The 12,548-nt window shown below is 46.5% G+C and overlaps 1 protein-coding gene across 3 annotated transcripts in view; it reads left to right on the forward strand.

The window, feature by feature from the left end:
* LOC135394478 (fat-like cadherin-related tumor suppressor homolog) overlaps positions 1-12,548 on the forward strand; it is a 637,639-nt gene that overhangs the window by 522,547 nt on the left and 102,544 nt on the right. The window lies entirely within an intron of this gene.

Here is a 12,548-nt window from a genome sequence, read left to right on the forward strand (position 1 = left end):
CACTTTTACCTGAAACAAGAGGAAAATATGAACAAAATGAAACGAGAATGAACGTCGAATGTCGTCTGGAACCTGTAAAAAATAAATTTTTGTCGCCAGTTTCTTCAAGACTGTCCACCATGTTTGCTGAAGAGGCAAATGCACTTAGGTGGGGGACTCCGCCACCTCCGGTTCCCCCAAATACGTGCGGACCTAAGCTGGACTAACCTAACTGAAGTAAGCTAGCCTGGCCTAATATACCTGATCTGATATAATACGCCTCCCGGGGGGGGGAATATATATTTATTGAATGGAAATATATTTATTGTTTTCAACAACTTAGGGGCGAGAACGTTGCCATTCGGGATGATGGTTGGCTAGGAGTGTGCTGTGTGGTGAAACTCATTCTTAAGAGCGTAGAACAAGCGTGGAGTGAAACCACTTTCCATCATCATCGTTTTGTATGAATATTGATATGTTCCATCGAACTATAACTAACGACCACTCCCCTCTGGAGTGCTTTGCCTTGAGGGCATTAATAAATAAAAAAAATATGCATATATTAGTATTCTCTCACTCACATCTGATGAGTCATCAGATTGATCTAATGACGAAATACATGTAGACAGCGAGTGATTCATGCAGAGAGTTCCAGCACAGGACTCATTAGCTTCTCGGAATACTAAAATAATCCGGTCCAAGCCAATCCGGATGAAACCGCAACGCCGTAAGCGCGCAGCTAACTTGTTGACTGTGCTCGAGTTTGTACCGATGTTGTGCCATGTCGGTGCCTGAGCCTGTGCCGAGTATGAGTGGTCGGGGAAGAGCACATACGTCTTCTCTTGTTCTCCTACTTCAGGCTTGAGATAGATAGTAGGGTTTGTTACCGGAAACGGAAACGCTAAATACCCAAATTCTACAGGAAACGACAATAGAAACGGAAAGGGAAATATTTACCTTTAACAGAAACCGAAACGGAAACGAAAATCCGCTGAGGAAACGGGAACCGCTACCGAAAATCGTCTGTAAACGGTAACGGAAACTGAAACGTCACTATTTTCGATAACCAACCCTATTAATAAACGGTGTAATATACCACGCACCTGCTTCCTAGCAGTTCTAACTGTACCTAACAGCTTCCTAGGCGAGATTAACCCCTCGGGAACTTTCACTTCCTTTCTCCAACGAGAGGAAAACCATTCAGAAGAAAACCGTGCAAACTTCACCCGCGCACACATGCTGCGTCAACAAGGTACATGTTCCCCGCTTGAACCTGTCCACGCTACGTAGTAAAAGTAAAAATATCCAGTAAGCTTAACACAAGCACCCGCGTACATAGCGAAAGCTCTCATTACTCAAATGAGGCTCGCTCATGTTTCAAGAAAATATACAGTGCTCGTGTTTTGTGCTGCACCGTGTCAACAATTAAAGTAAACGTAGGAAAGAGAATCAAGATGGAGGAAGGGCCACAAGGGATGGTCACGCACTACCAAAAGATCATGATAGCGCTTTCAGCATTTATAATTAGGAGCGCTTTATGCAGTGTCAGACATGAGCATTGAATATGCAGGCGGGTGTGATGAGGACAAGATGGTTGCACCAGTTGAGAGATGTCGCTTTACAAAAGTTCCTGAATTGTGAGTCTGTTACTTGAGCCAGCTGGGGAACATCTTCATGTTTATGGGAGCATGTTATACTTATTCTAAGTCCCGTCTCCCGTGAAATGCCTGGTGTCTTAACATGGTTTTACTCAATGGACAATCTCACAGATATGGCAGACCACATCCCACAAATCCCTTCACACGGCAATGTTTTGGCGACATGCTGGGTTAGGCATCGGGAATTACAGACCAGGTGTAGCTTCGGTTGAAAGCCGACATCGTCATCAGGTCGGATTGCTTCATCATCAACCTGCCAGCAGACATGACAGAGCTGCTCAGTAGCTTGTCCGACGGACACTTCTATTGGAACACTGCATGGAACAGCTGTTCGCAGCCGAAGATTACTCATGAAGCAACCCAACTGCGACGAGGCATAGACCGATGTATCAAACAAGACCATTGTTGACGGCAGTTTGAAGGAGGTCCTGTCTACTGAAGTAGTTACAGAAGGCAGCACTCAGCGGTCTGGACGGGTTTTCTGGAGGAATGAAACTGTAGCCCTTATTACCCTGGAAGAGGTCACTATGCCAGCCAAGATTATCCGAACAACCGGGGATAACACGGTTCCATCTTTCGTGCACACTGGAGCCCTCTCTCAATTGCCGAGAAGCCAGAGTCTGTCACCTCAACACTGCGCTGGCAGCACTCATTAACTTATTTGAAGGATTTTTTTTTTCTGTACTTACCAACAATCAATTGTCTTGTTGAGTAAGCCTAGAGAGCCTGAGTCGTCGACCACTCGACGTCAACAATGTGCTGCGGGACTTACCAATCAGCAAAGACAACCCGCACTTTTGCGAATTCTGAAAGACATACTCGCGGGTGCTGCAGCCACCTTTGAGACTCAAAGCTCACAATATCGAAAGAGAGTGAGTAGCTTCCTGACGTCACATCCGCCAAGAATTCTGCACCGCGGCCAACGTTGCCATTTTCTCTCTCTCTCTCTCTCAGACCCTATGTCAAAACTTTCGTTCAACACATCCTCGTCGTCCAATGACATCTGGTTTGTGCCGTCGTGTCCTTGTAATCCCATACACTGGTTCTAAATGCAAACGGTACACTGCACCACGCTGTTAGCCTGAAACTGACAATCCCTGCAGTAGAGGGTGCTAGGAGTAGTTGCAGCTGAAGAAACCTTTTCGTTACGTATTCTTTTCGTTTACACCTTTCCCACAAGACAGTGACGAACTATTTCATGGATGCCCTGTGGGAAGTCAGTCTTGTACCACGTGAGGGAACCACCCAGTCCAACGACACCCACTTCCGGTTGATGTAGCATACAGGCTGTAAGCTACAAATGCGCTTGTTTCGGCGAGCACTTCGTCATCCCCAAAATACTTCCGGTCAGTCCTCACCATGGCAGACGTATGCCAGCTATCTCACGTGCTAAATTTCTCTCTGTTTCGTTGTCAGTTAGCAGTCAGCCTGTGTAACAGCTAACAAAGATGCGTACGGTGGGTGTTGGTGGTGGTGCTCCTGAAAGAGCTTGCCGTTGTTGGCCTCACAAAGGTGGGCAACGTCACGACTAACGCTCTGGGGGAATGTGCACCCTGGGCCGACTTCTAATGGAACTGTGCCGACATATGTCTGACAGCGCCTGAGGAAAACCCAGGAAACAACCCAGACAGCACATCCGGCGCCGTGATTTCATCCCGGTACCTCCCGGGTACATACTCCTTCGTGTACATACGGTGGGTGGTGGCGTTATAGCCCGCCGTTGTTGGCCTCAGAGCTGTGGGTGGTTGTCCTGCATTCGAAGTAGAGTCAATGTGCGTCATTCACGGCGCCAATCTTGAGCAGCATCGGGTTGGTAAGCGCTGACCCGGTTCCGAACCTCTGGAGTCTGGATCGTTGTAAAGACTACCTGTGGGATCCCTGTCATTCTTAGTCCAGACTGACGATTTACCTTGATATCACGGACTCTGGGGTAGTTCGGTAACGAGCATATGTCTGCCACTGTCATCATGTTTTGGCACATATTGGCATACGTGGGCTTCAAACGGTCAGACGTTGCCGCTGATGCCAATATGCGAGGTACCCGACTGAAGTGAGATCTCAGCTTCACAAGATGACACCTTAGCATACAACGAAGTTGCGTACACCATTACTCAAGCAATTCAGCCATCCTATGAACCAGCCGCTCAATCACGCTTCCTGTACCGCTGTTCAAGTAGTCCCGGAAAAGCAGAAATACATCACCTTCCATGGCTCCAGTACATCATGCCAGTGGTCATCGACCCTCACTGTCCCTGCATGTAGTGCAAAATGAGCAAGAGAGGAAAGCCAACTGCATGATGACCGGCCAAAAGGCAACTGGCGATCGTGTAAGTGGTTACGTTGCCCTTAGTGTCAAAGCGTGCCCCAAACGGCAGATCGAAGGTTTCACGGCTGACGTACATGACACGACAGAATTCTCGGGTAAATTCCCTAGTGTTCATCAGGTTCCGATAGAACTTCGCAGCGCACATACGGAATACTTTGTGCTGATCTGCAGTACGACGTCGCCCTGCTTAAGCACAACCGCACGACCCTGATTTGGTTGCTCGTATTTTGAAACAACCACGTTGTCTCTCTAGCACAGAGGCCTGAAACTCAAATCGAGCCGCGGGCCGCACTGACGTTAAACCACATCATGGAGGGCCACACAGAAAAGAAATGAGGGTATAATTCCCTAATATACCACGGAAATAAAAATGTACACAAAAACAGGAGCGGTGCAGTCACTATGGAGCCGAACGATGTGTGCTGAATTCATTACTGAAAGCAGTGGCGTAACTTCATCTGCAGAGCCCCTCAGCGAGATGTGAATGCCCTCCCCCCCCACACACACACACACTGCTGGCACAAGCTGCAAATATTACGCACTCCGTGAGACAAGTTGCAACTGGCACGTGGCACCCCACTATTCACCAGAATTCATTTTTATTTGGCCTTATAGTACCTTTAACTGAAAAGCAAAATAGCCTGCGTTGCTGTTGTCCATTCAGGTTCTACTGTATTGCAGACAGACAAACTAGGAGGCTCCGGTAGGGAAATCTATAGGGGTCACTGAACTATGCACAACGGATAGAGCTACCACGCCCAAGGGTCTAAATAGGTGATACGGATTTAATTCGCCCCAGTGGGCTGACTGGAGTCCCATATTCCTGCGGAGACCTTGAACATTCGGACTCTTCACAGCCTCAGTAGAACGAAGTAATACCCGTGTAATGGACAGTGTCCAGTCCAAAGAGGTCATACATAGGGTCAGGTCGTGCATTGAAATTTGGTCAAAACTCAAAAATACCTTTTACGGGCCTTTGCGTTCGCAAATGTATCCCTAATTTCATCTGTATCCAGGCCATTCAGGCGCTGGCTCCCGACCTACAAAATTGCCAGAGAACTTAGTCGAACGAGGAGCATCGTACAGCGCAGGTACGTCATAATTAACGTGAGCTTTGCAAAACTTTCCGCACTCGCAACTATAACGAAGCGCGTTCAATACAGCAGGCATGCTGTGATAATTTCTGAAAGGCTAAAGGATAATTCAGAGTGCCTAAACAAGAGGGACTCCGCCAACTCCCGATGTATTTGACACTCGTCAGCTTCGTACTAAATGTAAGTTTTAGTGACAGCATTACCTTGCAGGGAAGGTAATCGGAAATGTCCTCGGAATACTCTTTGGTGAAACTCCTTGGCAGCTGCAGCAATTCGTATTCAAGTATAATTTTCAGTTTTACGCACACAAATAGGTGTATCACTCTCTCGCATTGATTGAAAGCGTGGTTTCAACTGGCTGGTAGCGAAGTCTGATTGGCGCCGATTGGCATGGCCCCCCTGCGTGGGCTCGGCCCCGGCGGCAGTCGCTGGCCCCCCCGCTGCTGGTATTTACGCCATTGATTGAAGCTCCACTTAACAGACCAAGCGAAATAAATAATCTGCCTTTCCAAATCGGGAATTGCAAATATGAAAAACGATCCGAGAAGAATACGTACTTCTTCACGATCGATTACGATAATATTCAGGAGCACTGGAAGTATCTCCTATTTACACACTGCATTGTTGCCTTTGCTTCCAGTTTCAACTCACGTTTTGCTACTTTAATATGACTCCTAATAACTAAAATTCAAGGGCATTTGTACATAACTGAAGCTCACCGTCGCCGCCACTTTCCCGTCTTTTATAAATATAACATTCCCTTCCATCCCGCACTTTTGCTGGGTGATGAGGCCCTGGTTACTTTTAATTGTGTATACAATTTTTTAAATGATGTTGGTTGCATCAAGTACCTTTAAACTAAATTTTAACTGAATTATTCCCCTTTTTAAATAGATAATATTTTACCATTGTCTTGGCGCATAATAGCCGTAGTCGCTCATGCGCCAGAAAAAAACCTCAATCACTCACTCAATCAATTTGTACATAACTGTTCCGGCTCTACCTTTTTAGTGTGCCACCATTTAACTTGTTGATAGAACCCAAATGAGCGCATGTTAATTCTCGCAGTAGTATACCAAAGTGCACGCGAAGACGAAGTTGCTGTGGCCGACTTGTTGAGGTTCATGAGCCACAAGAAGTGCTCGCTTGACCGCGCTGAACAACATGCACAGGGGCAGCACCACGACGGGCAAGCGTAAGAACAGTGCCTGACAATTTCGTTTTATTCTCAATTCTTTGTTAATTTTTTTAGAGGGTTGCTCTGCTCTGTTTGTGGTCAAGGGCCTTCCGGCCACGGAATATGTCATTGCGGGCCACGTGTCTGAAGGCCTCATGCTCGAGACCTCTGCTCTAGCCTTTTCGCGTTGCTCGGTAATCCCTTACAGATGCATTCGGTTGAGTTTTTTTTCTGTAAGCTGAAGAAAAAGAAAAAAATGAAGAAAAGGAACGACTCAATGGACAAGCCGAGCGTCAAAGCAGAAACAGAGTCTTTCTTTATTCATTTTTTTTATGGCGGGTTGAGCTATAGTCCATTCATTGTGTTGTTTATCTGTGACACAGTTTTATCGGTTTCTCTGTGCGTCTCATCCGGATAATTAATCTACACACCTTTGAGGTGTTGGTGAATTCCGAGGCAGATTATATACTGTGCTCAGACGGTGTATATATTCACATGTATCATTACTCTTTTTGTAGTGGAATATGCTGATAATTGGACACCCAATTATTCCACCATTATTCCGCCAACTTATTCCACTCATTAGCATTTCACTTCAATATTTCAACTTCGAAAACCTTGCACATATTACCATCATTATATATTATTATGCATCATGTATAGTGTACATTAAAAAATCCGCGGGAAAAAACATGGTTAGTAAATGTGAACGGATGAAGACTCTTATAAGAAAACATTTTCCCTTTGTACGAAGTGTATACGATTACGTTCGGACTACCTCCAACATCTAAACGGTGTCTTAATTACGGATCGTCAACATAGAATAAATAATGCGATATACATAGTCTACGCGAATCGACGGTCAGTGGTCACCTTACCTAGAATGATGACTCCCAATTGCGTTCTCGCCGGCCCTGACACGCGATATTGCACTAGTCACCGTGAAAGTGAGAACAATTATGGTACATTACTCAAGTCGAAGTCCCCTGCTGAAAAGATCTCGTTACTGTACAACAAGCTTCGCACACAAAGCCACATATACTGGCTGCACACTGTTACGCCTGCCAGCTTTGTCAAGACCTGCGGTCTCCTCTGGGCCCAGAGATCAGAGCTCTTCCTCGTCATGATGGATTAGGACTATCTGAAACACTAAGCCTCGCACGCGCTCCTTCAGCGTTGGTTATCCTTTGCCCATGAATCTTTCTTTAATCCAGAACGATTTATTCCCGAGGTTTTTGTCAGTGCTGCCACCTGGCGAGTCTGCATTTCGTCTGTGATTACTTTTACTGCTCGCCAAGTACATGGTTGGGCGGTTGCTATATCGTGCGGTTCCTGTCGTCACCTATGAATCTTTCAGCAGCGTTCTATTACTCTCTGCTGAATGTTAAACGTGCAGAAGTATTGATCGCGTTGCTGCGCGTCTCGCCCCGGTACGAGGTGCAATTTAGCGTGTTCATGGAGGAAAGGGAAGTAGAGCTTTGTTCTAACGCCGTAGAGCTTGCCTGGATTTTAGCTGATGCCCTGCTGTTCGATTACATGTTGCGCTGTGCTCACACACGCTGCGGAAGTACGTGTCTGCGTATGTGGGGCCGTCGCTTCGCCTGAAATACAGAGGCTTGCATACGACTTTGCGAAACATGCACTTGCACAAGGTTGCTATATTTATTTTCCCTCAAGGTTGTTGGAATCCATCGGTGTCCCAATCACAATAAGTTTTATCTCAATAAGTGAATTGATGTGGAATGATTGATAAGAGTGGTAAAAGGTCTAACTTAGGAGAGTCCGTCATATTGGCATGCTCCTCTGCTCATCTAATCTTTACAACAGCAGCAAGTGTATTTTGGTGGAAATGGGTGTCTATTGCACGCGGTAATTTGGTGAAGATAAAATGATGAGCTATACAGTGTCCAGAAAAGTAAGCAGTGCTTTTAGGCCATGGCGTTGGTGAGCTGGATCTCGCAGTGAACAAAGCAATTTTGTTATAGTGAAAGGGCGAGCATCTAGTTGATTTAAAGACACGCGTGTGTAGACCTCAAAGGCTGCTAATGGGGAAATATGTGTTCGGGATTTTCCAAATGACGGTAGCTTGGGGAGTCCAGAACCCAGATATCTCAACTGAACAGCAAAAGCGACCTAAGGTTTATCAAATGAGCGAGGGCGATACCAACAATTAAAAATACACGCTCGGCTCTCCTTTTTCGTGCGCGGGTGGTGAAAGGAACACTGGTACGAAACAGGCGGGCGAAAACGGCTTTGTGAACAGAAAAATGCAATTTTTTAGTTTTCTGTTTGATTGAATAGGTGCACTTGAGGTTCAACCTTGAAATCACGATGTCCATTCCTCCCTATTTCAACAATTCGATTCAATTCAGAGAACTACTAAATTCCGATGAAAACGGTTGAAGGCATCATAGGTTCCGATCCTGTAGCTCTTCCAAGAGGTCACGAAACGGGCAGAACGAGGTGTGTGCCGATGCCGTTGTTCTTTACTTCATCACCTTCCTTCAGTGTCCGCCCTCTACTGTCCTTTCCTAGAGTCACTAAATAAGCTACGCTCCAAAGTAGAGATGGGACGAATCAAAAATTTTTCGAATCCGAGTCTGAATCCGAATCCAAGGAAGGTTCTACGAATCCACGAATCTTACGAATCTCGAATCTTTCGAATCCTTTCTTTAGAAAGAGTTTAAAAAGCCAGAAAAAAAAAACACTGGTGAAAAGTGTTTTGAAGCAGAATATGATGCCTTTGTTTAATGAAAAACAAATTAGCTAATGCTTCAGTTTCAGGAGAAAATATACCGATATAGTTTCAACGTAATTTATTTAACTTGTTGTTCATCGACTATAAGAAATGCATAAATTATCGAGTCTGAATTATTTCCACAAAACTAAGCAACAATCAAAAGCAGAACCAGGTTACCTTAAACCTGTAATGTAACAGTTCCTGCCTGAACTCTCTCAGTCCAGAGCAATGTGAACAAACAAACATGAAAACACCCATAGGGCAAATGAGGCTTTCGGCGGACTCCGCAGGCGCCAATTTGAAAAAGAAACAAACAAACGTGGTCGGTGGATTCGAAAGATTCGGTTCGCCGTTTTGGGCACTGTGATATCCAGTGTCAATTACGTCAGCACCGCCGCAAGGCTTTGGTAGCTTATCCAGTATCACTGCGCCGCTATTCCCTTGATATACTACCTGGTGTTTAAGTTCTCGACTGCGCGGCGTACCTTTTTGTGGATCGCGTTTCACTCTTCCTTTACGAAATAAAGTTCACGCACAGAGAGCACGACGTTGCAGTTGCTACGCCATGGCTCGAAGGCATACAACTCGCCATGATGTCTGTGTGTTTCTATACTTACGCCATCCCGCGACTATGATATTGGCGACGAGGATTAACCTCTTTGAATCTTTGCTGTTCGAGTAGACCTGCAACTACAGAGCACTCACCGTCATGCCAGTTTACGGCAATATTGAGCAGTTCGACGGCGACGCTTCTGCGTGGACTGACTACCGGGACAGGATTCAGCAGTACTTCGAAGCTAACAACGTTGCTCAGGACAAGCAACGCGCTGTCTTTTTGACATGCTGTGGAAAGCAGACATATACGTTACTTCGGAGCCTGCTTGCGCCTGCTGCACCGTCCGCCACGGCACTTCCCGCCATCCTGGAGGCATTGGATAGTCATTACTCTCCAAAGCCGTCACAAGTGGTCGCTCGCTACAAGTTCAACACAAGGGTTCGTCAAGAAGGCGAAGCCGTAAGTGATTTCATTGCTGCGTTGAACAGATTGTCGGATGATTGCGAATTCGGCACATTTCGGGACAGTATGCTACGTGATAGAATTGTGTGTGGCATTAATGACGCCCAAATGCAGACACGACTACTCGAAGTGCCAGATCTTACCCTAGCCATTGCAAAGAAGACTGTTGTCGCAATTGAAGCTGCACGAAACGATTCCAGAACGCTGTCCACACAATCCGAGGGCACAGCTGCGAATTTTGTGAAGAATAAGTCGACAGGAATAACGTGTTACCGCTGCGGTGAGAAGCATTTGGCGACACAGTGCCGACATCGTAACACAGTTTGTCATAGCTGCGGGAAGAAAGGTCACCTGGCGAAAGTTTGCCAAGGAAAAGCAAACAAGAAGAAAGAACAGGTGGAAGACAAGAAGAAGTCTGACAAAAAGAAACCAGTACATGCCGTTGAAGATCCATCTGAAGACGAAGAAGAAGCTACTTCTGTGTCTCAAGTGTTCGACCTCTGGAATGCGTCGGATCGAAGCGATCCGTTTCGCGCGCACGTCGTCCTTGATGGTGTTCCGTTGGAAATGGAACTCGATACAGGTGCTGGAGTATCTATCATCGGTGAAAATGTTCTGCGCAAGGTTCTTCCCCATGCAAAGCTTGAGACTTCCAACGTACTGTTGCGAAGCTATTCTGGTGAACTAACTCGTGGGAGAGGATGCGTGAACGTTCAAGTGAAGTTCCGTGACAAGCAGGAGTGCTTACCGCTCTACGTGGCGCCGGGTTCTTGTCCAAATCTGTTCGGCCGCACTTGGATGAAAGCTTTTGGCATGGCTCTGACAGCAGAGGACACACAAGTCTGCGTGGTCTCAACTGTTGAGGACGTTATTGCTAAGCATCAAGACGTTTTTTCAGATACTTTGGGTACCCTGAAGGATGTCACAGCGAAACTACAAATTCAGGACGGCGCACGCCCAAGATTCTTTAAAGCGCGTGCAGTGCCGTTTGCTCTTCAAGACCGAGTCGCCGAGGAGCTACAACGTATGCAGCGTGAAGGCATTATCGAACCAGTAAAGGCGTCTGAATGGGCCGCGCCCATTGTTCCTCTCGTCAAACGCGATGGACGTGTAAGAATTTGCGGTGATTTCAAGATTACTGTAAATCCCGTTGCCGTACCTGAGAAGTATCCGATTCCAAGGGTTGAGGAACTGTTCGCTAAGCTGTCAGGAGGAAAGAAATTCAGTAAGCTTGACCTCAAGGATGCTTACCAACAAATACTGCTGGACGAAGAGTCCAAGAACCTGGTGACCATCAACACTCAGAAAGGGTTGTATCGGTACGTAAGGCTACCGTTCGGTGTTTCTACGGCACCAGCGTTATTTCAACGAATAATGGAAAACCTGCTGCAAGATCTGCGTGGCGTCGTGGTTTACTTCGACGATAATATCCTTGTCACTGGAAAGGATGACGACGATCACCAGAAGAACTTGGATATTGTACTGCGAAGGCTTGAAGAGGCTGGACTACGATTGAAACTTGAAAAGTGCATTTTTATGGCCCCTAGGGTGCACTATTTAGGTCACATAATCACGGAAGCGGGGTTACATCCTGATCCAAAGAAGGTAGAAACTGTGACGAAGGCGCCAGCGCCAACGAATGTGAAAACGTTGCAGAGCTACCTGGGGCTAGTGAACTATTACAGGAAGTTCTTGCCTGATTTGTCGACAGTACTGCATCCTCTATACAAGTTACTGGGAGCAAATGCGCCATGGACTTGGGGCACCGAGCAGCAGCTCGCTTTCCAAAAAAGTAAGGACCTCCTAAAGTCTGCTAGGGTGCTAGCTCACTTTGATCCCAAGAAACCTTTGGTGTTGGTATGTGATGCATCGCCTTATGGCGTGGGTGCTGTACTTGCGCACCGTGAGCTGTCAGGTGAAGAGCTTCCTATTGCATATGCGTCAAGAAGCTTAATGCCACCAGAATGTAATTACAGCCAACTCGATAAAGAGGCTCTGGCCGTAATTTTCGGCGTTCTGAGGTTTCATCAATACCTCTGGGGTCATTCATTCGAAATAGTGACCGACCACAAGCCACTGTTGGGACTTTTAGCGCACGATAAGCCTGTAACTAATAAGTGTTCACCCAGGCTTCTTCGCTGGGCCCTGACGTTATTATCTTACCGCTACGAGTTGGTCTATCGACAGGGAAGCCGCATCGCACATGCCGATGGACTGAGCAGATTGCCACTACCTACTGAAGCTCTTCCAGTGGAACGACCAGCAGAGGTGTTCCTGTTGGAAGGAGTCTACCCAACTGTTTTATCCGCAAAGGTAGTCGCTCAAGCCACATCAAGAGACGTCATTGTATCCAACGTTCGCCACATACTGTTGTCAGGTGGCAAATTACCTGACGTCACTGACTACAGGCCTTACCAAAGGCGTTTTGATCAACTGAGCGTGCAGGATGACTGTATACTTCTCGGAAATCGTGTTGTCATTCCTCAAGAGCTACGTGCAAAGGTTCTCGACTTGCTTCATGAGAGCCACCCTGGTGTGACAAAAATGAAGGCTGTG

The sequence above is a fragment of the Ornithodoros turicata genome, chromosome 5 (assembly GCF_037126465.1).
Source record: "Ornithodoros turicata isolate Travis chromosome 5, ASM3712646v1, whole genome shotgun sequence".
Classification (NCBI taxonomy): domain Eukaryota; kingdom Metazoa; phylum Arthropoda; class Arachnida; order Ixodida; family Argasidae; genus Ornithodoros; species Ornithodoros turicata.